General features: G+C 41.2%; 1 protein-coding gene across 4 annotated transcripts in view; it reads left to right on the top strand.

Annotated features, from left to right (window-relative positions):
* map3k4 (mitogen-activated protein kinase kinase kinase 4) overlaps positions 1-23,786 on the top strand; it is a 217,620-nt gene that overhangs the window by 87,135 nt on the left and 106,699 nt on the right. The gene's annotated exons all lie outside the window — the stretch shown is intronic.

Raw genomic sequence — 23,786 nt, 5'->3', positions numbered from 1 at the left:
TCAGCAGGTCAAGCAGCATCTGTGGAAGGAAATGGATTGTTGACATTTTAATTTGAGGCTCTTTAACTGAATGCTGCCTGACTCATTGAATTCCTTTGCCAGTTTGTTGCTTGCATTGGAACATTGGAACTGAAATAGAAATCGGGTTATAGTGCATGGGTGGGGGGAGGGGGGGGGAACAATCGAAGTAATTACCAAAGACGAGTGCAGTTTTCTGAGAAATTGTTAATGTGATATCAGTAGAGGCTTTGTGTCAAACTGCCAGCAACATTTGCGTGTGTGTGAGCTGCATTATAGCTGCAGGTGTGTAGAAATGACATTTGATATTGAGTGGTTGGGTATTCCATAGCATTAACTTTCAAACTCCCAGTAATTCAAAAGAGTCTCTGCTCTTGTATTTAAAATTTCCCTGAGCTTCGGAGCATTAAAATGAAGAGATTGGGCTGTACTGTTTGTGTATACTATTAAAATGCTACATATATACGCAACATTCATCATAAGAGAATGAATGAGGCTGCAGATGGTGTGCGCAAGATATCCTCCCACGGTGGATCCTGAGAAGTTACATGGATCATATAGTTTGTTGTATCTTAAGCCTAAACTTTACACAACCCCATTTTCCTGATTTTTTTTTTCTTTACCTAATGCTACTGCTTATTTGAAAGAAGGGACTTCCATTTTCTCTGACTCGGATATCAGATGATGCTTTTGAATTGACTGTTGTGTACAAGTTCATTAGTATCGTGCAAACAGATCTATCTTGTCCCCCAGCTGTTGCTTTTATTCTTTCCTGTTTACTGTATTTTGCAAATCTGTTTTTTGTCTCATGTTTTTGATCTCCATCTGCTTGCATTCATAATTGACCAGATATTATTGTTTACACCTTTTTCCTCATAATCACCCTGATTTTACTCCATCAGAAGCGTTGCCCCACCCATATACACCATCCCAGATATCCTAAACAAATGCTACCCACCCAATCCCACACTTTCCAACTGCATCCCTGACGTCATCCTCTTTCCCTCATTTTGCACTATTGCAAATGTCAGTTGGGAAGCAGAAGTCAGGAAATTATAGGCCAGTTAGCCTGATTTCAGAGCTAGATTCCATTATTAAGGATGAGATTTCAGGGTTCTTGGAGGCACATAATAAAATAAGCCAAAGTCAGCATGGTTTTCTCAAAGGGAAAATCTTGTTTGATTATTTTTTGGAATGCTTTGAGGAAATAACAAACAGGACAGACAAAGGAGAGTCAGTGGATGTTGTTGATTTGGATTTTCAGTAGGCCTTTGACAAGGCCTTCATGTGCCACACATGAAGCTGCTTAACAGGATGAGAGCACGTGGTATTACCAGAAAGATTTTTACATTATATGTCAGTGATTTAAATGATGCAAATTGATGGCTTTGTAGCCACATTTACAGACAATCCAAAGATGAGTAGAAGGTACAGATAGTGTTGAAATAAGGAGTCTTCAGAAGCATTTGCACAGATTAGCAGAACGGGCAAAGAATTGGCAGATGGAATACAGTTTAGGAAGTGTATGGTCATGCACTTTGGTAGAAGGAAGAAAGATGCAGACTTTTTTTTAAAATGGGGAGAAAATTTGAAGATCAGAGGTGCAAAGGTTCTTAAGAGGCCTCATGCAGGATTCGCTGAAAGCTAACTGTCAGGATGAGTTGGTGGTAAGGAAAGCAAATGTAATGTTAGCATTCATTTTGAGTAGACTGGAATATAAAAGCAGGGATGTAAGGCTGAGGCTTTATAAGGCACTGGTTAGAGCGCAGTTGAGTATTGTGAGCAGTTTTTGACCCTTTATCTAAGAAAGGATGTACTGGCATTGGACATGGTCCAGAGCAGTTTCACAAGAATGATTATGGAAATGAAACTTTGAAGGCCTGTACTCACTGGAATTCAGAAGAATGAGGTATGATCTCATTAAAACCTATCGAAATTTGAAAGGCATAGATAGAGTGGGCATGGAGAGGATGTTTCCTAAAGTGGGAGAGTCTAGGACCAAAGAGCACACCCTCAGAATAGAGGGACGGCCATAGAGAACAGATATGAGGAGGAACTTCTTTAGCCAGAGGGTGGTGAAACTGTGGAATCTTCTCTTGCCCTCCCCCCACCTAATAACAAAGAGGGCAGGTACAGTGAGTGGGAGAGAGAATTGAAACCGGGGTTGGGACTTGAGAAGGGGTGAGGAAAAAGCACAGGGAGGGTTACTGAAATAGGAAAATACAATTAGATAGTAGACTACCCAGGTGGAATATGAATGCTGTTCTATATTTGAATAATAAGAGAATATTTGAATGGAGTTGCAAGGAATAATGGTGGGAATAAAGGCAGTCCTCTTTTAGAACCATAGAACATTACAGCATAGAAACAGGCCTTTTAGCCCTTCTTGGCTGTGCCAAACCATTTTTCTGTCTAGTCCCACTGACCTGCACCTGGACCATATCCCTCCATACACATTTTAATTATGTTTTTTGTTTTCTTCAGTCTTTTTAATAATTTTTTAAGATTTTAAGAGTTAATTTTGAAATTAACTGGGATAAAAGTTTTTTTTAATTTTGGAAGTTTTTGAAAGTCAGAAGCATGCCTGTAAATTTCGGATTTGGTCTTTTTTCAGCTGGGTCATACCAGGGGGCCTGGGATAAAATGTGTATAAAATGTTTGTGTATCTTGGCAGGGAGTGACATTACTTATGATTGGAAACCTTGGTGCAAGCGTGACATCTGCATTTCTTTGATGCCTTTGGAAACAAACTTTCACTGAACCTACTTGGCATTGTTCAAGTCTGGTCACTCAAACATGTTGGCAAACTAACTACTACGGTCTAAAGAGGGGGGCTTCTGTGCTTTGGACCTGGAATAAAAGTCAAAGCTGTTTTATTTAGGAGGTACACATTCAGAACAGTTTCTTATAGCAGGTACAGTAAGTAGTTGAGTTCAGTACCCAATGTGAACATATCTAAATGTGCTGTCTTGAAAGAGTGTATCTTTCTTCCTTGTCCTCAAACGCACAAGATTTTTTACTTTGAAATGAGAAAATTGCTGATTGGAGGCAGTGAGCCATTATTGCTGCATTCCACTCCCAGATTTTCACACGTCATAAATTATAGCTGGAGGATTTATTCTAAAGTTGCAGAATAGAAGCATCATTTTGATGTAGTTAAAAATTTTAATAGTGGTTATTTTATATATTTAATTACACTGTTTGGAAATAGTCTAAGTAATATATCTCTTAAGTGAAGTTCACTTCATGTTGAATGGGCATCTTTGCAGTCCCCTTCTCAAACACTGCAGGAAAAAGAACTGAGTAATTAATTTGCAAGTCAGTATAGAAAAGAAAGTAACTTTAAACAGTACTGTTGCTATTAAGGAAAGCTATACTGTAATGTGAAACTAATATATATATTTACAAATGTTACATCATTTCTCAAAATGTTTCTGTTGCAGGTGAATGCCCATGTCCAGAAACTAGCTCTTGAAGTTCGTAATTTTAAAATACTTTTAAGAATTACTGATATGTTCAAATTCTGTGTCAATACAGGTAGTCCCTAAGTTACGAATGTCCAACTTACGGACAACTTGTACTTACGAACTGAGGAAGGAGAACTCCGTCCGCCTTTTTAAGTCGGATTGTGACGCTGTCCGCCATTTTAAGTCGTTGCCATTGACATTGTGTTGAGTGTGTAACTTTGTAATTGGCTTAAATTTTTCTTAGCAAGATTTACCCTGATACCTGCCCCCCCCCCCCTTTTCTGGTCTGCTGGTGCTGCAGTGAGATCAGCGCCGGGCTCGAAAATGGAAGTTCTCGAGTTCGATCCAGTGACAGACCACTCATGAGCGCACTCTCCATTCGTGCTGGGTTGATGTCGGGCTTGCAACTCGACCTTGTAAAAAAAAACACTGCCACCTCCAGTTTAAATTCCCATGTGGAATATTGTGGAGGATCAAATACCCAAACCCAGTACAGCCCCCACTTGTCCCATTTGTCTCAGTGCAGTGGACTTTAAGACCTGGGGAATTCAGTGCGGTGGTCCTTAGGACCCAGTGGAGCTCAGGACCTGCCGCCCATAGTATTTCTGTTCTGTTGACAGGAAGCAATCACGATTGAAAATAAAGTGGAAATAAAGTGTTTGGAAAGAGGTGAAACATCATCGGTCATTGGAACAACGTTAGGCTACAGTTGGTCAACGATCAGAACAATTTTAAAGTGAGAATAATGGAGCATGTGAAAGGCCCTGCCCCAATGAAAGCTACAATTATTATTTAGCAACACAGTGGTTTAATTATTTGAATACATATGTTTCTTAAGTGTTTTATAGGCATAGAAAGGTAAAATATATACCATATACTAAGACAAACGTTTGACTAACTGATGCTAAATGATACCGGATGTACTTGTTGCGACTTACGTACAAATCTGACTTAAAGATGGAGTCAGGAACAGAACTCGTTTGTAATCCGGGGACTGCCTGTACATCAATGATTTTTTTAAATTTCACACACCTTTTGTGTTCTTTATCCTTTGAGGTGTTCATTCTTATTTTGTGCATTCAGAAATGCAATGCCTATAAAAAGTCTTCACCACCCCCGCCCCAGAAGTTTTCCTGTTTCATTGCTTTACAATATTGAATCACATTGGATTTAATTTGGCTTTTTTTGACACTGATCAACAGAAGAAGACTCCTGTGTCAAAGTAAAAACAGATCTCTACCAAGTGATATAATTACAAACATAAAACACAAAGTAATTGATTGCATAAGTATTCACCCCCTTTACTTAGTATTTAGTAGATGCACCTTGGGCGGCAATTATAGCCTTGAGTCTGTGTGGATAAAGCTCTATCAGTTTTGCATATCTGGACACTGCAATTTTTCACCTTTCTTCTTTACAAAATTGCTCAAGCTTTGTCAGATTACATGGGGATTGTGAGTGAACAGCCCTTTTCAAGTTCAGCCACAAACTCTCAATTGGATTGAGGTCTGGATTCTGACTTGGCCACTCCAGGATATTAACTTTGTTTTTAAGCCATTCCTGTATTGCTTTGGTTTTAAGCTTGGGGTGATTGTCTTTTTGGAAAACCAATCTTCTTCCAAGTCACAGTTCTTATGTGACTGCGTCAGGTTTTCCTCCAGGATTTCCCTGTATTTTGCTGCATTAATTTTACCCTCTACCTTCTCAAGCCTTCCAGGGCCTGCTGCAGTGAAGCATCCTCACAGCATGCTTCATTTTAGAGATGGTGTGTTTTTGATGATACATGATGTTTGGCTTATGACAAACATAGTGTTTAGTCTGATGACCAAAAAACTTAACTTTGGTTTCATCAGACCATATAACCTTCTTCCAGCTGATTTCAGAGTCTCCCACATGCCTTCTGGCAAACTCTAGGTGAGATTTCACATGAATGCTTTTTTCAGCAGTGGCTTTTTTTTCTCTTTGCCACTTTCCCATAAGGCTGTGACTGGTGAAGTATCTGGGCAACAGGTGTTGTATGCACAGTCTCTCCCATCTCAGCCACTGAAGCTTGTAACCCCTCCAGAGTTGTCATAAGTCTCTTGGTGGCCTCCCTTACTAGTCCCCTTCTTGGATGGTCACTCAGCTTTTGAGGATGGCCTACTCTAGGCAGATTTACAGCTGTGTCACATTATTTCCATTTCTTGATAATTGACTTAACTGTATTCCAAGGGATATTCAGTGACTTGGAAACTTTCTTGTATCCATCTCCTGACTGGTGCTTTCTCAATAACCTTCTTGCAGAGTTGCTTGCAGTGTTATTTTGCCTTCATGGTATAGTTTTTGTAGGATACTGACTCACCAGTAGTTGGACCTACCAGATACAGGTCAATTTTTACGATGATGAGTTGAAAGATCTTGACTGCCCACAAGTGATCTCTATTTAACTAGAAATCGATTGGCTGCACCAGTGATGATTTGGCGTGTCATATTAAAAGGGGTGAATACTGAGGCAATCAATTATTTTGTGCTTTATATTTGTAATTAATTTCGGGTGAATACTTTTTATAGGCACTGTATAAAGAACTGCAAAAGCCTATGAAATGCTGTAACCATAAACTTCAGCAACATATGAGGCCAGGTTGTACAAGTAACAATTATCTTGAGTTTATAGTAAGTGATTTTGGGTCGACTGATGGGTGTTTTACAATTTTGTTGTATCATCATTGTTGCTGTGTGATATTTACAGCATATAAACCAGCCACAATAAAAACTGATGTGGATTCTCTACAAACACCTTAACTTTTTTCCCCACCCAGCTCCTTTCCTTCCTTCACCCTCATTTGAATTCATTTGTGCTTTTAGTCCAATTCTGGGAGAGTGTTTTTGCCCCTTTTGAAGGCCCTTCACAAGAGTGTTTTCACGGAATTTGACCAAACCAGAAATGGAAGTAATAAGGAAGATGAACAAAAGTTTGGTGAAAAGTTGGTTTGAAGAATTTTCTTAAAGAAGGAGAAGGTTTAGGTTAGAGTATTATGTGGCTTGAGATGAAGATGGGAAGCTTGAGAAGCTCGGAGATCCAGGATGCTTTGTGGAATTTGGAGATAGGCAATGAGGAGACTGCAGGAATTTGAGAGTTTTTAAATTATGCTGGACCAGAAGGCAGTGTACAGTCATGGATGACACATGGATATATGGTCTGAAGGCAGATGTGGAAAGATCTTTGTTGAAGAAGAGGGGAGGCTAGCATGTGGTCAATGGAAAAGTCTGGAGATATTAAGGCTTTAGCAGCAGACAGACCAAAGGCAGAGTCGACTAGTTACGAATGGATGAAAAATCTATCAGTGACAAATGATTTTGAATTAATATTCAAAGTTTATTGTGACAATCTTCTATCTTTTGCCTAGATCAGTGAAGGTGACAATTGTCTCTGGTCATTGTTCGTTGATGCCATTTTGCACTTTGTACAAATGTAGTAAATAGGCATTCACAATGAGTTGTCATTGGGAAGATGTTACAGAGTACTGAAAAACTCTGATGTGTTTTCTTTTTCTATCATAGTACTTAAACAATTTTTGCCAACCAGTGCTTTTCTTTACTTTTTACAATATTTTTATTTCAGAAAAAAAACAAGATTTACAGAGTGCAACACATAGATACATCTCAACATAACTTGTGTACATTCATATATTGTAATAAAATTGATCAAAATGTTACAGCAAAACACATAAAGGTATACCACTCCGTAATCAAAAATTTAAAGATAAGTCATACATCAGAAAATAAATTTTTTATATTAAAAAAAAGTCAACCCCCTACCAACTACCAAAGAAAAAAGCTGATGGATGACAATGGATAATTAGAAAAAAAACATATTCACTTAAGAAGAGAAGATAAAAATATACATAAGTCTGTTCACTGCTAAACTTTATAAATTGGAGAAGTAATTTAGGAAAGGTCCCCAAATATCATAAAAAGATTGTTTCGAATTTAAGACTGAGCAGCGGATCTTTTCTAAATTTAAATAAGACATACTATCACGTAGCCATTGAAGATGTGTAGGAGGGGTAGACTCCTTCCATTTAAGCAAGATTGCTTAAACAGTGCTTTTCTGAGGTTAGGATTTTGGCATTTGTAGAGGGTGAGTGCTGCCCATCAGCTTCAGTACCTCGGATTCAATCCCAACCTTTGTTCTTTCTGTGCAGTTTGCACGTACTTAGTTGGCTAATTGCCCGTTGTACTTTGACCCAGTGAAAGGGTGAGTGATAGAGTCTGGGGGCTGGAGTTGATGGTTATATGGGGAGAATAAATTGGATTAGTGTGAGGTTGGTGTAAGTCAGTTCCTGATGGTCAGAGTGAGCTTAATGGGCTGAAGGGCAGTTTTCTCTGGTGTATGTTTTTCTAAATTTAATCTGATCCACTATTTCCCATTTTTTAACATTTGTTTCATGGTTTATTTGTTTCTCTTGTGATTGCACTTCAGAAATAGTGTCAAAAATGACAGAAGCAAGCACAACTCTTGCTTATTTGTTTCAGAACTGTATTGCATTTTGTATGTGAGTGCCTGATGTGTAACAGCAGCTGTTAAAATTGCTCCAGTCTCCAAAACTGATGTCTTCATCTTTAGATTTCTGGGAAGAAATGTCAGTGTCTATTTGCTTTTCTTGAAGAATCCAAAGGAATTGACTTGCTGAAGAGTGCACTAATGTGCATTGCCTGATATAACTTGATTGAATTTGGTTTCAGCCGACCATGCTGATGATGAAAATCCAAAGGCAATATATTGATGATATTGGCATAAATCTGTAGGTGCTGAAATCTAGAGCTAAAAACTCAGTCAAGCCACAAAGGAATTGGACTCGGGACTGATGCAGGAACTCAGCCAGAAATGTCAGCAATTCCTTCAATGCTGCCCATTGATGCTGCTTCAACCACTGAGTATCTCCAGCAGTTCAGTTTTTGCATTTTAATGATGAACAGGATGGAGCAACTCCATGCAACTTACTTTTCGTAGTTCCTGGTGTTTCCATTTCAAAACTAGTGACATTGTTAGCTTGAATTTGAACCCTGTATAGCTTTGGACTGAAATACCTTTTAAGAATCTACCCGCTTTAACTCTAAAATGGCAACTATTTAATTTGTCATCCTGTGCACCCTTCTCAATTTTCCTGCCTTGCACCCCCCCACCCCCCCCGCACCCTGAACTGCTGACCACAGCACTTTTGTTGGCCGGTGTTTTCAATGGAAGACATCAGATAATGTTTCCTCTTCCAGTCTGGCAATAACACTTTCCTGAAAGTAAAATGATCACTGGCCTCTCACAAATTGTTACCTTTTACTAACCTCAGCACCAGTGAACACTTAATGGGAGCAATGTGATTTTGTTTGCTATTCGTGGAAAATCTCCAATAATCCACTATCTGAACATACACACATCCCAATGATTCAGTGTACTGTTCACCAGAACTCCGTTTGCCATGCTCTCTATAAAATCACAGGGTTTTGTTTACCACCCTCCCTTTGAACTCATTGGGTTCACTGAAGAAGTTATCATATTACTCTATAAAATCTCTTTTAAAAAGTTGTGAATTCAGAATGTGTTTGGGGATATTCATAGAAGTAACATCTAATCATCTATAGTTTGCTTTGATGAGGGGTCTCCCATCTGAAATGTTTACACCTTTGCTTCTCTCATGTATCAGGATCAGGTTTATTATCACTGGAATATGCTGTGAAACTTGTTGTTTTGAGGCAGCAGTATAGTGCAGTACATAAAAAATATAATAGATTACACTAAGAGTGAATAAATAAACAGTGTGAAAAGAAAGCAAAATAATGGTTCATGGGTTCAGGAATATGGCAGAGAAAAGGAACTTACATCTAACACACTGAATGTGTACCTTCAGGTTCGTGTACCTTCTGCCTGATGATCATAATGAGAAGAGCATATGACCTGGACGGTTAGGCTCCTTAATGATGGGTGCCACTGCCTTGAGGCATCGCCTTTTAAAGATGTCCTCAATGGTGTGGAGGCTAGTGCCCATGATGGAGCTGGCAGAGTTTACAACTCTGCAGTTTTTTTTCCAATTCTGTAGGTTAGCGCTTCCATACCAGATGGCAATGCAACCTGTCAGAATTTTCTCCAAGGTATTATTATAAACTTCTTTCGATCTACCCGATGCAAAGACACCACGTACTACGGTGAAAGTATCTTTAACTTTTTATTAGCAAGTTACTCAAGAGAACCCTCTTTAAGCACTCTCTCTCGGAGGCTGCTTTGAGGGTCTGCGCCTCCTGAAGCAAACACAGTTCTTTTTATATCATGCAGTCACATACACAGATATGTGTGGGTTCACCCCCACATGTTTCTCTACAGGTGAGTATTGTTAACATTATCAGTCATAAATTGTTCGTTTAACAGTTTTAATTGCTACTATGTCTGGATACAGACATGCACAAGCCCACCACCCAAAGTCTGCTGCCCTTGTAAGTAGTCATTCCCTCTAATTGCTTATTTTGCAAGTGCCATAAGAAACATAAGGCACAATATATTTCTCACACCAAGACTACTGTCACTCGCTCAGCTTATCTTATGGGAAAGCATTTGTGCATTTATACTTTTTTCGCACGTTCAGCTTGTCTCATGAGAGAGTATTTGTGCATTTATACTCTGTTTCTCAAGCTCATAGCTGCTATGACCTTTAAAAAAATAGCCAGGGTCACAAGCGGCCTATGAGATGCTAACTACTTAATATTATAACATGCCTGTAGAAAAATGCTAGTCTTTGGTGACATTATCAAGTCTCCTCAAATATCTAATGAAATATAGCTACTGGGATGTATTCTTCATAATTGCATCAATATTTTTGGTCCAATATAGATCATTAGTGATGTTGATAACCAGGATCTTGAAGCTGCTCACCCTTTCCAGTGTGGACCCCTTGATGAGGACTGATGTGTATTCTCCCGACTTCCCCTCTCAATCAATTCCTTGGTCTTACTGCCTTTGAGTTCAAGCTTGTTGTTGTGACACCACTTAACCAACCAGTCTGTCTCACTCTTTTACACCTTGTACCATCTGAGATTCTGCCAATAGCAGGTGTCATACTAGTGCTATGCCTAGCCAAACAGTCATGACTTTAAAGTGTAGAGCAGTAGTTAAATGAGCATCCTTGATATGTGCCTGTGTTGATTGTCGGGATGAGGAAATGTTTCTGATCCACACTGACTGTGGTCTCCCAGTCAAAGATCCAGTTGCATTGGGAGATACAGAGACCCAAGTTATAATTTGTTCATTTGTACTGATGGTGTTGAATGCTTAATTGTAATCAGTAGTCAGCAGCTTGACATAGGTATTGCTGATGTCTAGGTGGTTGAAGAGAACCAGTAAGATTGCATCCTTCATAGAAATGTTGTGGCAGTAGGCAAATTCAGAGGGCAGGCAGGAGCTAATACTAGCCATGGCTAACCTGTCAAAGCACTTGTGAGTGCTATCGGGCTATAATCTTCATGGCAACTCACCCTACTCTTAGGCACCGACATCATTGATGCCCTTTTGAAGTAGGTAGAAATCTCTGCAACAGTGAGAGATTGGAAATGTCTTTAAACGCTCTCACCAGTTGGTTTGCACAAATTATCCATGCCCTGCCAGATGCATCATTGCTTGTGAGAGTTCACCAGATGCATCAGGGATTTGCACAGATATAGTTTTATTCACCCTTTTGAAATGTACTTAAAAAGTGTTCCGCTCATTGGAGATTGAAGCATCACAGCCATTTATGATGTTAGGTTTTGTCTTATAGGAAGTAATAGTGCGAAAACCCTGCCATAGCAGATGTGTATCCAATTCCATCTCTAACTTCACTCAGAATTGCTTTTGCGCTTCTTAATATAGCCTTCTGCAGGTCGTGCCTGGACTTCTTGTAGAATTCTGGATCACCAGTCTTGAATGTCACAGATTTAGCCCTCAGCTGATTGCAAATCTCCTGATTCATCCATGGATTCTGGTTTGGGTATGAGCGGTATGTTCTCAAAAGCAAGCACTCATCCTCACAGGTCTTGCTGCAGTCAGTGACAACTGTGGCAAATACATTCAGATTCAAAGATGAATCCCTGAATAAAGTCCAGTCTATCAATTCATCCCAGTCCTGTATACATTCCTCCACCTCTATTCACGGCTTTTACCACTGGTCTCTGTTTGTATGCTGTGCATAGAAGTATAGCCAGGTAATTGTACTTGCTGAAGTGTAGGTGTGAGGTGCCACAGCAAACACTCTCAATGGCCTGCTTTGCTGAGTGCTGAATATTTCCAGCTTTCTCTGATTTCCTTTTAGATTTTCGGCATCTGTACTTTATCTTTCTATAAAGTCAGACACCACTGTTACATACCCCTAGGGTTCATTTTTTCTGTGGACTGTCACTTTAAAACACCGGAAGAATGAGACTGACTTTTGGACATTGATTGAGCTGCTCCAGAGAGAGAGAGAGAAAGGTGGAGTTATTTGATGGACAATGAATGTTCATGGTTTCTCGCGGCTTGCTTTGAGTATACAAGGACACAGAGACACAAGCAGAAAGCCACAGGCTCAGAGTCAAGATGGATTCGGTCAATGGAAGACACCAGTGAGTCAGTCACTGATTTAAACTTTCAGTAGACCAAGGGAATAAGTTGAGATCGATCTAGAGTATTGATAAATGACTGTCTCTAAATAGCCTGTGAGAGTGAGTTTGTTTCCATTCGACTACAAAAGTGTGATTGTCACATAGTTAATCCACAGGAGTGGGTTCTCTGGTGAGGGGAAAACCTTTTTGAATACCACTTTTATTCTTTGTCTGGGTGTGGTAGTTCACTGAAGAAAGGCACCCTTGTTGCAAATCACTGTTGGAGTTATTTTGTATGTCGTGGAACTGAATTAGTGACTATCACGTTGTGTGTGATTGGGGTAACCTTGTGGAATCTACTGATGTGTTGACCCTTGTCTGGGTGGTGGTTCCCTTGAAGGTGGTCCCCTTTGTGATAAGCTACGGGTGGTGATAAACCATATGTGGATTCTGTTTGAGTATCCTGTGGCCACCACTTTTGAGATGTCCTGTAGCTGAATTCGGATGTTGTACCACTTGTGTTGAAAAGATATTCGTTGAAGATCACTGTTGGTGATACTTTGTGTGTGGAGTGGAACAACTTTAGAGGTAAAACCTACTGCTATTGTTATTTTGTATTGCTGTCGTGGAATCTGTGGACTATCGACATAATTGTCTTCTCACAACATTAGCCTTTGGATTACAAACATCTTGCATTAATTAACCGGTGCATGCGAACTGAACTTTTTTTTAACATACCATCGTAAGACTGTATCACTTACCACCTAAGTTGAAGAAGTTTGGGGATTTATGTATTTACACCTATATGTGCATAACACTGTTAACTCTTGATTTACCTGGTTTAAGCTTCCCCTCGGTATTGATGTAACTGGTTTAACCTTTGTCCTCTTCCCTGGGATGATGTTTGTGAACTATCAAAGGCATATGGCTAGACTGTCTTGTTGGAGTTGATCATTGCCTGGCACTTGCTGTAGCACATGTTACTTACTCTCAGTGGCCACTTTATTCAGTGTCCCTGCTCATTAATGCAAATACAGTGGATTCTGGTTAATTGGTCCATCAGTTAATTCGAATAGTTGCTTATTTGGGACAGCTCTGAAAGAGCAAATACTAATTGAGAAAATAGCCAGATTCCTTTTGTCTATTTAGACACTGTACTGCTTAATTGGGACAGGCAACTGTTGCCGAACAGGTTCTAACTATCGTCACTCGCATGAAATTGTGTGGCCGTTAGGCATGCTACACTGTGCTAAGAGTGACCAGTTTTTAAATGGCGTTATTTGTATGTGTTTATGTTCAAAAAGTAGTGATTTTTGACACTGATAGTTGTGGGGAAATAAACAGTAATACATTTCAGAACAGTTTTGCTCACTGTGGTATCAAGCATTCAGGCTTGGAGATGCCAGCGATGGACAGGAGTGAAAGTGAAATGATTTCACTATTTCAGCACTAGTTAGGAACTATGAAGAACCTGAAGGTATCACCAACCATCTTAGGCAGTTTAACAGGGCATGACTGCGCAAGTGCGTGTTAGTCAGACCGTGAGGCAGCGGGAATATTTAAAAGAGAACAGTTTGACAGAGCGGGCGACGTTGTAGTGAGCAACGGAGTAGGAAGGCTTTGTCTCCAGAGGCTTCGGCGAGCAGAGGCTGAGGACGAGCTTCACTCCAAGTGAGGTAAGGCCGGGTAAGTTCCTTTAAAAGGAAAACGTTTCAAAAGTTGAGGCAGTGTATTGAATAGGTCATGACAGCTGAGATCGACCCCGTGGTTTGTTCATCCTGCAGCATGTGGGAAATCAAGGATACTTCCAGTGTCCCTGACGACTATGAGTGCAGGAAATGTGTCCAGCTGCAGCTTCTGGCACACCGCATTGTGCGGCTGGAGCTGCGATTGGATTCATACTGGAGCATCCGCGATGCTGAGAAAGTCATGAATTGCACGTTCAGTGAGTTGGCCACACCCCAGGTAAATGCTACACAGGCAGAAAGGGAATGGGTGGCCGCTAGACAGTGGAGCAGTAGGCAGGTAGTGCAGGAGTCCCCTGAGGTCATCTCCCTCCTAAACAGATATACTGTTTTGGATACTGTTGGGGGAGATGTCTCATCAGGGGAAGGCAGCAGCAGCCAAGTTCATGACACCATGGGTGACTCTGCGGCACAGGAAGGAAGGAAAAGGAGTGGGAAAGTTATAGTGATAGGGGATTCGATTGTAAGGGGAATAGATAGGTGTTTTTGTGGCCAGAAACAAGACTCCAGGTAGGTATCTTGCCTCCCTGGTGCAAGGGTCAAGGATGTCTCTGAGCAGCTGCAGGACATTCTGGAGTGGGAGGGTGAACAGCCAGTGGTTGTGGTGCACATAGGTACCGACGATATAGGTAAAAAAATAGGATGAGGTCCTACAAGGTGAATTTAGGGAGTTAGGAGATGAACTAAAAAGTAGGACCACAAAGGGAATAATCTCTGGATTACTACCAGTGCCACGTGCTAGTCAGAGTAGAAATAGGAGGATATTTCAGATGAATGCTTGGCTGGAAAAATGGTGCAAGGGGGAGGGATTCAAATTTCTGGGGTATTGGAATCAGTTCTGGGGGAGGTGAGACCAGTACAAACAGGATGGTCTGCACCTGGGCTGGACTGGAACCAATGTCCTAGGGGGAGTGTTTGCTACTGCTGTTCAGGAGGATTTAAACTAATGTGGCAGGGGATGGGAATAAATGCAGAGAGACAGAGGGATGTAAAATGAGGGTAGAAGCAAAAAGTAGTAAGGTGAAAAGTAAAAGTGGCAGGCAGGCAAATCCAGGGCAAAAATCAAAAAGGGCCACTTTTCAACATAATTGTATAAGGGCTAAGAGTGTTGTAAAAACAAGCCTGAAGGCTTTGTGTGTCAATGCAAGGAGCATTCGTAACAAGGTGGATGAATTGAATGTGCAGATAGTTATTAATGAATATGATATAGTTGGGATCACAGAGACATGGCTCCAAGGTGACCAAGGATGGGAGCTCAACATCAATATTCAATATTCAGGAGAGATAGACAGGAATGAAAAGGAGGTGGGGTAGCATTGCTGGTTAGAGAGGAGATTAACCATATAATAATTACAGCACAGAAACAGGCCACCTCGGCCCTTCTAGTCCGTGCCACTGCTTACACTCACCTAGTCCCACTGGCCTGCACTCAGTCCATAATCCTTCATTCCTTTCCTAACCATATACCTATCCAATTTTACTTTAAATGACAGTACCGAACCTGTCTCTACCACTTCTATTGGAAGCTTATTCCACACAGCTACCACTCTCTGAGTAAAGAAATTCCCCTCGTGTTACCCTTAAACTTTTGACCCCTAACTCTCAAATCACGTCCTCTTGTTTAAATCTCCCCTACTCTCAATGGAAAAAGCCTATCCCTGTCAACTCGATCTATCCCCCTCATTATTTTAAATACCTCTATCAAGTCCCCCCTCAACCTTCTACGCTCCAAAGAATAAAGACCTAACTTGTTCAACCTTTCCCTGTAACTTAGGTGCTGAAACCCAGGAAACATTCTAGTAAATCTTCTCTGTACTCTCTCTATTTTGTTGATATCTTTCCTATAATTCGGTGACCAGAACTGTACACAATACTCCAAATTCGGCCTTACCTATGCCTTGTACAATTTTAACATTACATCCCAACTCCTATACTCAATGCTGTGATTTATAAAGGCCAGCATGCCAAAAGCTTTCTTCACCACCCTATCCACATGAGTTTCCACCTTCAGGAAATTATGCACCATTATTCCTAGATCACTCTGTTTTACTGCATTCTTCAATGCCCTACCATTTACCATGTATGTCCTATTTGGATTATTCCTACTAAAATGTAGCACCTCACACTTATCAGCATAAAACTCCATCTGCTATCATTCAGCCTACTTTTCTAACTGGCCTAAATCTGTCTGCAAACTTTGAAAACCTACTTCATTATCCACAACGCCTCCAACGCCTCGTATCATCTGCACAATAACACAATAGAAAGGAAGGACATTAGCCTGAAGGATGTGGAATCGATATAGGTAGAGCAGCATAACACTAAGGGGCAGAAAACGCTGGCGGGAGTTGTGTACAGGCCACCTAACAGTGGTAGTGAGGTTGGGGATGGTAATAAACAGGAAATTAGAAATGCATGCAATAAAGGAACAGCAGTTATAATGGGTGACTTCAATCTACATATAGATTGGCTGAACTAAATTGGTAAGGGTGCTGAGGAAGAGGATTTCTTGGAATGTATGCGGGATGGATTTCTGAACCAACATGTTGAGGAACCAACTAGAGAGCAGGCCATTCTAGACTGGGTATTGAGCAATGAGGAAGGGTTAGTTAGCAATCTTGTCGTGTGAGGCCCCTTGGGTAAGAGTGACCATAATATGGTGGAATTCTTCATTAAGATGGAGAGTGACATAGTTAATTCAGAAACAAAGGTTCTGAACTTAAAGAATGGTAACTTTGAAGGTATGAGACGTGAATCAGCTAAGATAGACTGGCAAATGATACTTAAAGGGTTGACGGTGGATATGCAATGGCAAGCATTTAAAGATCGCATGGATGAACTACAACAAGAGTTCATCCCAGTTTGGCAAAAGAATAAACTAGGGTAGGTAGTGCACCCGTGGCTGACAAGGGAAATTAGGGATAGTGTCAAGTCCAAAGAAGAAACATACAAATTAGCCAGAAAAAGCGGCACACCTGAGGACTGGGAGAAATTCAGAGTCCAGCAGAGGAGGACAAAGGGCTTAATTAGGAAAAGGAAAAAAGATTATGAGAGAAAGCTGGCAGGGAACATAAAAACTGACTGTAAAAGCTTTTATAGATATGTGAAAAGAAAAAGATTGGTTAAGACAAACATAGGTCCCTTACAGTCAGAAACAGGTGAATTGATCATGGGGAACAAGGACATGGCAGACCAACTGAATAACTACTTTGGTTCTGTCTTCACTAAGGAGGACATAAATAATCTTCCGGAAATAGTAGGGGACCGAGGGTCTAGTGAGATGGAGGAACTGAGGGAAATACATGTTAGTAGGGAAGTGGTGTTGGGTAAATTGAAGGGATTAAAGGCAGATAAATCCCAAGGGCCAGATGGTCTGTAGCCCAGAGCGCTTAAGGAAGTAGCCCAAGAAATAGTGGATGCATTAGTGATAATTTTTCAAAACTCTTTAGATTCTGGATTAGTTCCTGAGGATTGGAGGGTGGCTAATGTAACCCCACTTTTTAAAAAAGGAGGGAGAGAGAAACCAGGGAATTATAGACCGGATAGTCTGACATCGGTGGTGGGGAAAATGCAAGAGTCAGTTATCAAAGTCAGCACATTTGGAAAGCATCGGACAAAGTCAGCATGGATTTGTGAAAGGAATGCCATGTCTGACGAATCTTATAGAATTTTTTGAGGATGTAACTAGTCGAGTGGATAGGGGAGAACCAGTGGATGTGGTATATTTGGATTTTCAAAAGTCTTTTGACAAGGTCCCACACAGGAGATTAGTGTGCAAACTTAAAGCACCCGGTATTGGGGGTATGGTATTGATGTGGATAGAGAATTGGTTGGCAAACCAGAAGAGTGGGAATAAATGGGACCTTTTCAGATTGGCAGGCGGTGACTAGTGGGGTACCGCAAGGCTCAGTGCTGGGACCTCAGTTGTTTACAATATATATTAATGATTTAGACGAGGGAATTAAATGCAGCATCTCCAAGTTTGCGGATGACACGAAGCTGGGTGGCAGTGTTAGCTGTGAGGAGAATACTAAGAGGATGCAGGTTGACTTGGATAGGTTAGGTGAGTGGGCAAATTCATGGCAGATGCAATTTAATGTGGATAAATGTGAGGTTATCCACTTTGGTGGCAAGAACAGGAAAACAGATTATTATCTGAATGGTGGCCGATTAGGAAAAGAGGACGTGCAACAAGACCTGGGTGTCATTGTACACCAGTCATTGAATGTGTGCATGTAGGTGCAGCAGGCGGTGAAAAAGGCGAATGGTATTTTGGCATTCATAGCAAGAGGTTTCGAGAACAGGAGCAGGGAGGTTCTATTGCAGTTGTACAAGGCTTTGGTGAGACCACAGCTGGAGTATTGTGTGCAGTTTTGGTCCCCTAATCTGAGGAAAGACATTCTTGCCATAGAGGGAGTACAAAGAAGGTTCACCAGATTGATTCCTGGGATGGCAGGACTTTCATATGAAGAAAGACTGGATCGACTAGGCTTATACTTGCTGGAATTTAGAAGACTGAGGGGGGATCTTATTGAAACATATAAAATTCTAAAGGGATTGGACAGGCTAGATGCAGGAAGATTGTTCCCAATGTTGGGGAAGTCCAGAATGAGGGGTCACAGTTTAAGGATAATGGGGAAGCCTTTTAGGACCGAGATGAGGAGAAACTTCACACAGAGAGTGGTGAATCTGTGAAATTCTCTGCCACAGGAACAGTTCAGGCCAGTTGATTGGCTGTATTTAAGAGGGAGTTAGATATGGCTCTTGTGGCTAAAGGGATCTTTTTATGCAGGTACAGGGTTCTGAGTTGGATGATCAGCCATGATCATACTGAATGGCCTACTTCTACACCTATTTTCTATGTTTCTATGTATGTTACAATGAAGGTGAAGGTTTGGGATATGTCATCATCAAAACTATTGTAGGATGACTGTCCGTTATTTGCACTAGGTGTCTGGGCTAATTTTGTTCATTTACAGTCAATCAAAAGAACATGACAACATGTTGGCTGTCCTTCATATCTGTGTGTGAGAGTTTTTTAAGTAGAAAAGCTATTGCACTGGGAAAGTGCTACTGTCGATCTTGGAAGTCATGGTCTGGTGATAAGAGTAGTCATCACAAACTGGGGTCTTCCTTGGTTGCAGTGGATATCCATGACTACTTCTGTGCATTATCGTGCCTTTTGCTCTCTACAAAGCTTTGCAGAACCCCTTTCTTGGCCACTGGATCTCACTGTTGACCTCATCTGCCCTGTCTGCTAGGGCTGACTTCACATTCTAGGACAGCATGTCCCTTTCTCACTGGGGTATGAGTTCTGTAGGTACCTTTATCTAATTTAGCCCACTTGTCGAAGCTGTGCACTGGGGTGTGGCCACTGTCACGTGTGCACAGCAGCTACTTGGAGGCACAGGTAAGAGCTGAGTGTCCAGTGGGAACCAAAGTTGGGTGAGCTGCCCCAGAATGGACACAACGAGCCTCTTCACCAGAGGTGCTGCCCTCCCTGAACACTCCATACACGGCAGCGTACACCAGATGATTTCCTTTAACAATAGCTATGAGGAACTAATACACAATTTTCTGGTACTGTGGTAGCATTGGTAGTGTTCTAATTTGTTCTGCATTTAATTTAAATACATAATTTGTTGCTCAGTTATATGGTAGTTGGTCTTTTTTTTATATACCTTTTAACTATTTCCATGAAATTTCAGCTAATTACAGCAGCCACTTAATTGGACCAAAATGTACTTGTCCTAATTAACTGGAATCCGCTATATCTATTCTGCCAGTCACGTCTTGAGACTTGGTGCTTAAAAGCATGCAGACATGGCCAAGAGTTTCAGTTGTTGCTCAAACTGAACATCAGAATGTGACCATTTCTTTGACCATAGAATGATTGTTGTTGCCAGGAGGACTTGTTTGAGTATCTCAGAAGCTGCTGATCTCCTGGGATTTTCATGCATAACAGTCTCTTAGAGTTTACGGAGACTGGTGGGGGGAAAACAGAAGACATCTGGTGAGGTGCAATTCTGTGGGTGAAAATGCATTGTTAATGAGAGGCCAGACTGGTTCAAGCTGACAGTAACTCAAAAAAACCACATGTTACACCGTGATGCGCAGAAGAGCATCTCTGAACGCACAACTTATGGAAACTTAGTTTGAAGACCATGAACACACTCAATTAGATATAGAAGATACCTAATGAAGTGGATGTTGAGTGTATTAAGCTATTAATAAACTTCATCTATGTCTTATAGCGTGTAGGTGCGGTGTGTTTCATTGCACTTTGTACAATTGTCAAACTCTTTAAATTGACTTTCTGGGAAGGAAGGCTATGATGAACCAGCAACTAATTGTTGAGTTTGTGGTACTGCCCCACAGGGTGCCTGCAGACTGGATTGGTCCTGTGTCTCTAAACAAAGTTCAAGTTTGTCATTTGCAGAAGTACTTGTGTAAGGAAAAACTTATTTGTAGCAGCATCACAAGCACAGAGCAACAGATAAACAGCATTCACAAGGAAAACATAAATTAAACTAAATTGTGCACAATTTTTACAGGAAAGAACACAATTAGAATAAGAAAAAAATTCATTGTGGTGCAGAGTGGTCATAGTGCTGCCATACTGAGGCAGTGATTAGGGTTGTGGAGGTTAATTGGTCCAAGGCTTCTGTACCATCTGCAAGAAGATGACATGGCCAGAATGTTGAGGATCTTTGCATCCTTCTTACAGTGCGTGATACAGATACTTAAAGATTGAATATCTCCCCCTCTCTCCTGCCCCATGCCATGTATCTCATCAAAACATTGTCAAAACAGGTGCAGCGGCTAACAGACTGGTGTAGAGCCAACAACCTGTCTCTGAATGTGAACAAAACAAAAGAGATGGTTGTTGACTTCAGGAGGGCATGGAGCGACCACTCTCCACTGAACATCAATGGCTCCTCTGTTGAGATCGTTAAGAGCACCAAATTTGGCTGAGAATCTCACCTGGTCCCTAAACACCAGCTCCATAGCAAAGAAAGCCCAGCAGCATCTCTACTTTCTGCGAGGGCTGAGGAAAGTCCATCTCCCACCCCCCCCCCCCCCCCCATCCTCATCACATTCTACATTCTACAGGGGTTGTATTGAGAGCATCCTGAGGAGCTGCATCACTGCCTGGTTCAGAAATTGCACCATCTCGGATCGCAAGACCCTGCAGCAGATAGTGAGGTCAGCTGAGAAGATCATCGGGGTCTCTCTTCCCACCATTACAGACATTTACACTACATGCTGCATCCACAAAGCAAACAGCGTTATGAAGGACCCCAAGCACCCCTCATAGAAACTCTTCTCCTTCCTGCCATCTGGGAAAAGGCACCGGAGCATTCGGGCTCTCACGACCAGACTGTGTAAGTTTCTTCCCCCAAGCTCTCAGACTCCTCAATACCCAGGGCCTGGACTGACACCAACCTACTGCCCTCTACTGTGCCTATTGTCTTGTTTATTATTTATTGTAATGCCTGCACTGTTTTGTGCACTTTTTGCAGTCTTGGGTAGCTCTGTAGTCTAGTGTAGTTTTTTTTTCCCTGTGTTGTTTTTACATAGTTCAGTGTAGTTTTTGTACTGTTTCATGTAACACCATGGTCCTGAAAAAGTTGTCTCGTTTTTACTGTATACTGTATGTACCAGCAGTTATGGACGAAATAACAATAAAAAGTGACGACTTGAAATGTGATGCAACCATTGTGAAGAGGCTTATAAGGTTGGCTGGGCTGGTCTGGAATTTGCCTTGTCTTAAGCTTGGTGCCACTGTTGAAGCCGGATGACTTATCTGGTTTTATCCTTACTCTGCTTCAATGTAACAGTCAATTCAGAAAGCATTTATAAAGAGCAGAGTTGCAAATTGGTATTTTTTTCTCTCTTGAAACTGCCTTCACCTACCAAAGCAACAGGTCTACTGCAGATGTTATCTCATTGGCTCTTCACACAATCAAGAACAGCTACTACCCCTCAACCAACAGGGTCTTGAACAAAAGGGGATAATTACGTTCACTTAAGGGCTTTTTTAACTTCTTATTTTATGCCTGTTATTTATTGCTATTTGTTAACCTGGATTTGCACAGTTTGTTTACAGTTTGCAGTTCCTGATGTTTACTGTTCTATAGATTTGCTAAGTAAAAATCTTAGGGTTGTATGGTGACATATATGTACTCTGAGAATAAATTTTACTTTGAACTTTGAATTTAGCTATTTTATTGTTTGGTTCTTAAAGGATGGACCAACTGAACCAAATTGAGTTTGTGTTGTACAATTTGAATGTGGTGTTTCTTATTGCATATTGCAGCAGAGGGCAGTAATCTTGAACAGATTTAATTAAAAAATTAAACAACAGTCATTTGACAAGATAGTGCAAAGTAAATCCTGAAGTTTAATTTTCAGGAATCCTATACATTACTACTTTGAGCAGCCCTGGTGCTTGATTTTCTGGTTATTTTGTTTTCTTGGTAGTTTTGTTTTGGCCATTTTTATTATATGTCCAGAAAAACAAGTTCTAAAAAACTTATAATTTTGTGCATCGTCATAGCTTGTTTTTGTACCAAGCTAGAACATTCTGTAACTGAATGGGATATATGCCTTTCTAAAATAGTAAGTGCTTTAATTCAGATAAGATATAAGTTTATGAAAGTTAGCTAGAGAAGAGAAATTTTGTCTTTTGGCGGATACCTGGCAAAGAGCTGGGCAGGCGGCAAAAGGTAATAGAAAGGCAGTGAACGGAAGTAGACAAAGGATATAATCTTTGACCGCCACTTTGGAGGGTCAAGGAGAGGTGAAAGAAGCTAGGATATGAGCAAGCTGTGTACTAGCATTAAGGGGGTTGGATGGAGAGGCAAATTTATTTATTTAGAGATAGAGTGGGGAACAGGCTCATCCAGTCCAATGAGTCGCATGCCCAGCTACCTGCTTATCTAACACCTGCCTTGTCACTGGACAATTAACAATGACCAATTAACTTACTAACTGCAACGTCTTTGGACTGTGGGAAGAAACCCAGGCAGTGATGGGGAGAACACACAAGCTCCTTGCAGAAGGTGCTGGAATTGAACTCGGGAATTACCTCAGCTGTAATAATGTCACACTAACCTCAGTGCTACTGTGGTGCCCCCGTTTGGAAAACTGGTAAGAGACATAGCAGAAGGGTATGAAAGCAGAAAACTGGACTTAGGTTGCGGGGGGGGGGGGAGGGGGGGTTGCGGGTGGTTAGCGAGATACTGATTCCTGAGATGGTTTGCTTGGCTCTGATAAATTAGATGAAGCTGGAACATGAAGTGGAGGAATGACAATTGAAGTAACCATTTGGGCAATGAAAGTGTAGTTGATGTGTTTTGTATTATCTAAATCAAAAATCCATCAAGTGTGAAGTGTAAAACTGCATATACTAATCAATCATCATTTTCAATGTAATGATCATAAACTTGCTAAGGATCCCTATCAAAATATTACAAAAACACAAAATGCTGGCAGAACTCAGCAGGCCAGACAGCATCTATGGGAGGAGGTAGTGACGACGTTTCGGGCCGAAACCCTTCATCAGGAGTGGAGTAACATGGGATGGTGGAGAGGGGATAAGAAGTGGGGGGAGGGATGAAGTAGAGAGCTGGGAAGTGATAGGCTGGAGGGAAATGGGCTAGGGGGAAGGTGGAGAATTATGGGAAATAAAGAGAAAGAAAGGTAGGGCTGGGGGGAGATTATAGTGAGGGGGGATAAAGAGAGAGAAAGAGAACCAGACTAAAATAATAGATCAGGTTGGGGTATCAACGGAGGTCTGTGAGTTGGATGTTCATGCCGGCAGGCAGGAGGCTACCTAGGTGGGAGATAAGATATTGCTCTGTCGATCTGCGTGTGGCCTCATCTTGACGGTAGAGAAGGCCATGGACAGTCATGTTGGACTGGGAGTGGTCTGTGGAATTGAAGTGTGTGCCCACAGGGAGATCCCGCCACT

This window comes from Hypanus sabinus, chromosome 12 (assembly GCF_030144855.1).
Source record: "Hypanus sabinus isolate sHypSab1 chromosome 12, sHypSab1.hap1, whole genome shotgun sequence".
NCBI classification, from domain to species: domain Eukaryota; kingdom Metazoa; phylum Chordata; class Chondrichthyes; order Myliobatiformes; family Dasyatidae; genus Hypanus; species Hypanus sabinus.
This window is presented reverse-complemented; position numbering and strand designations above follow the sequence as displayed.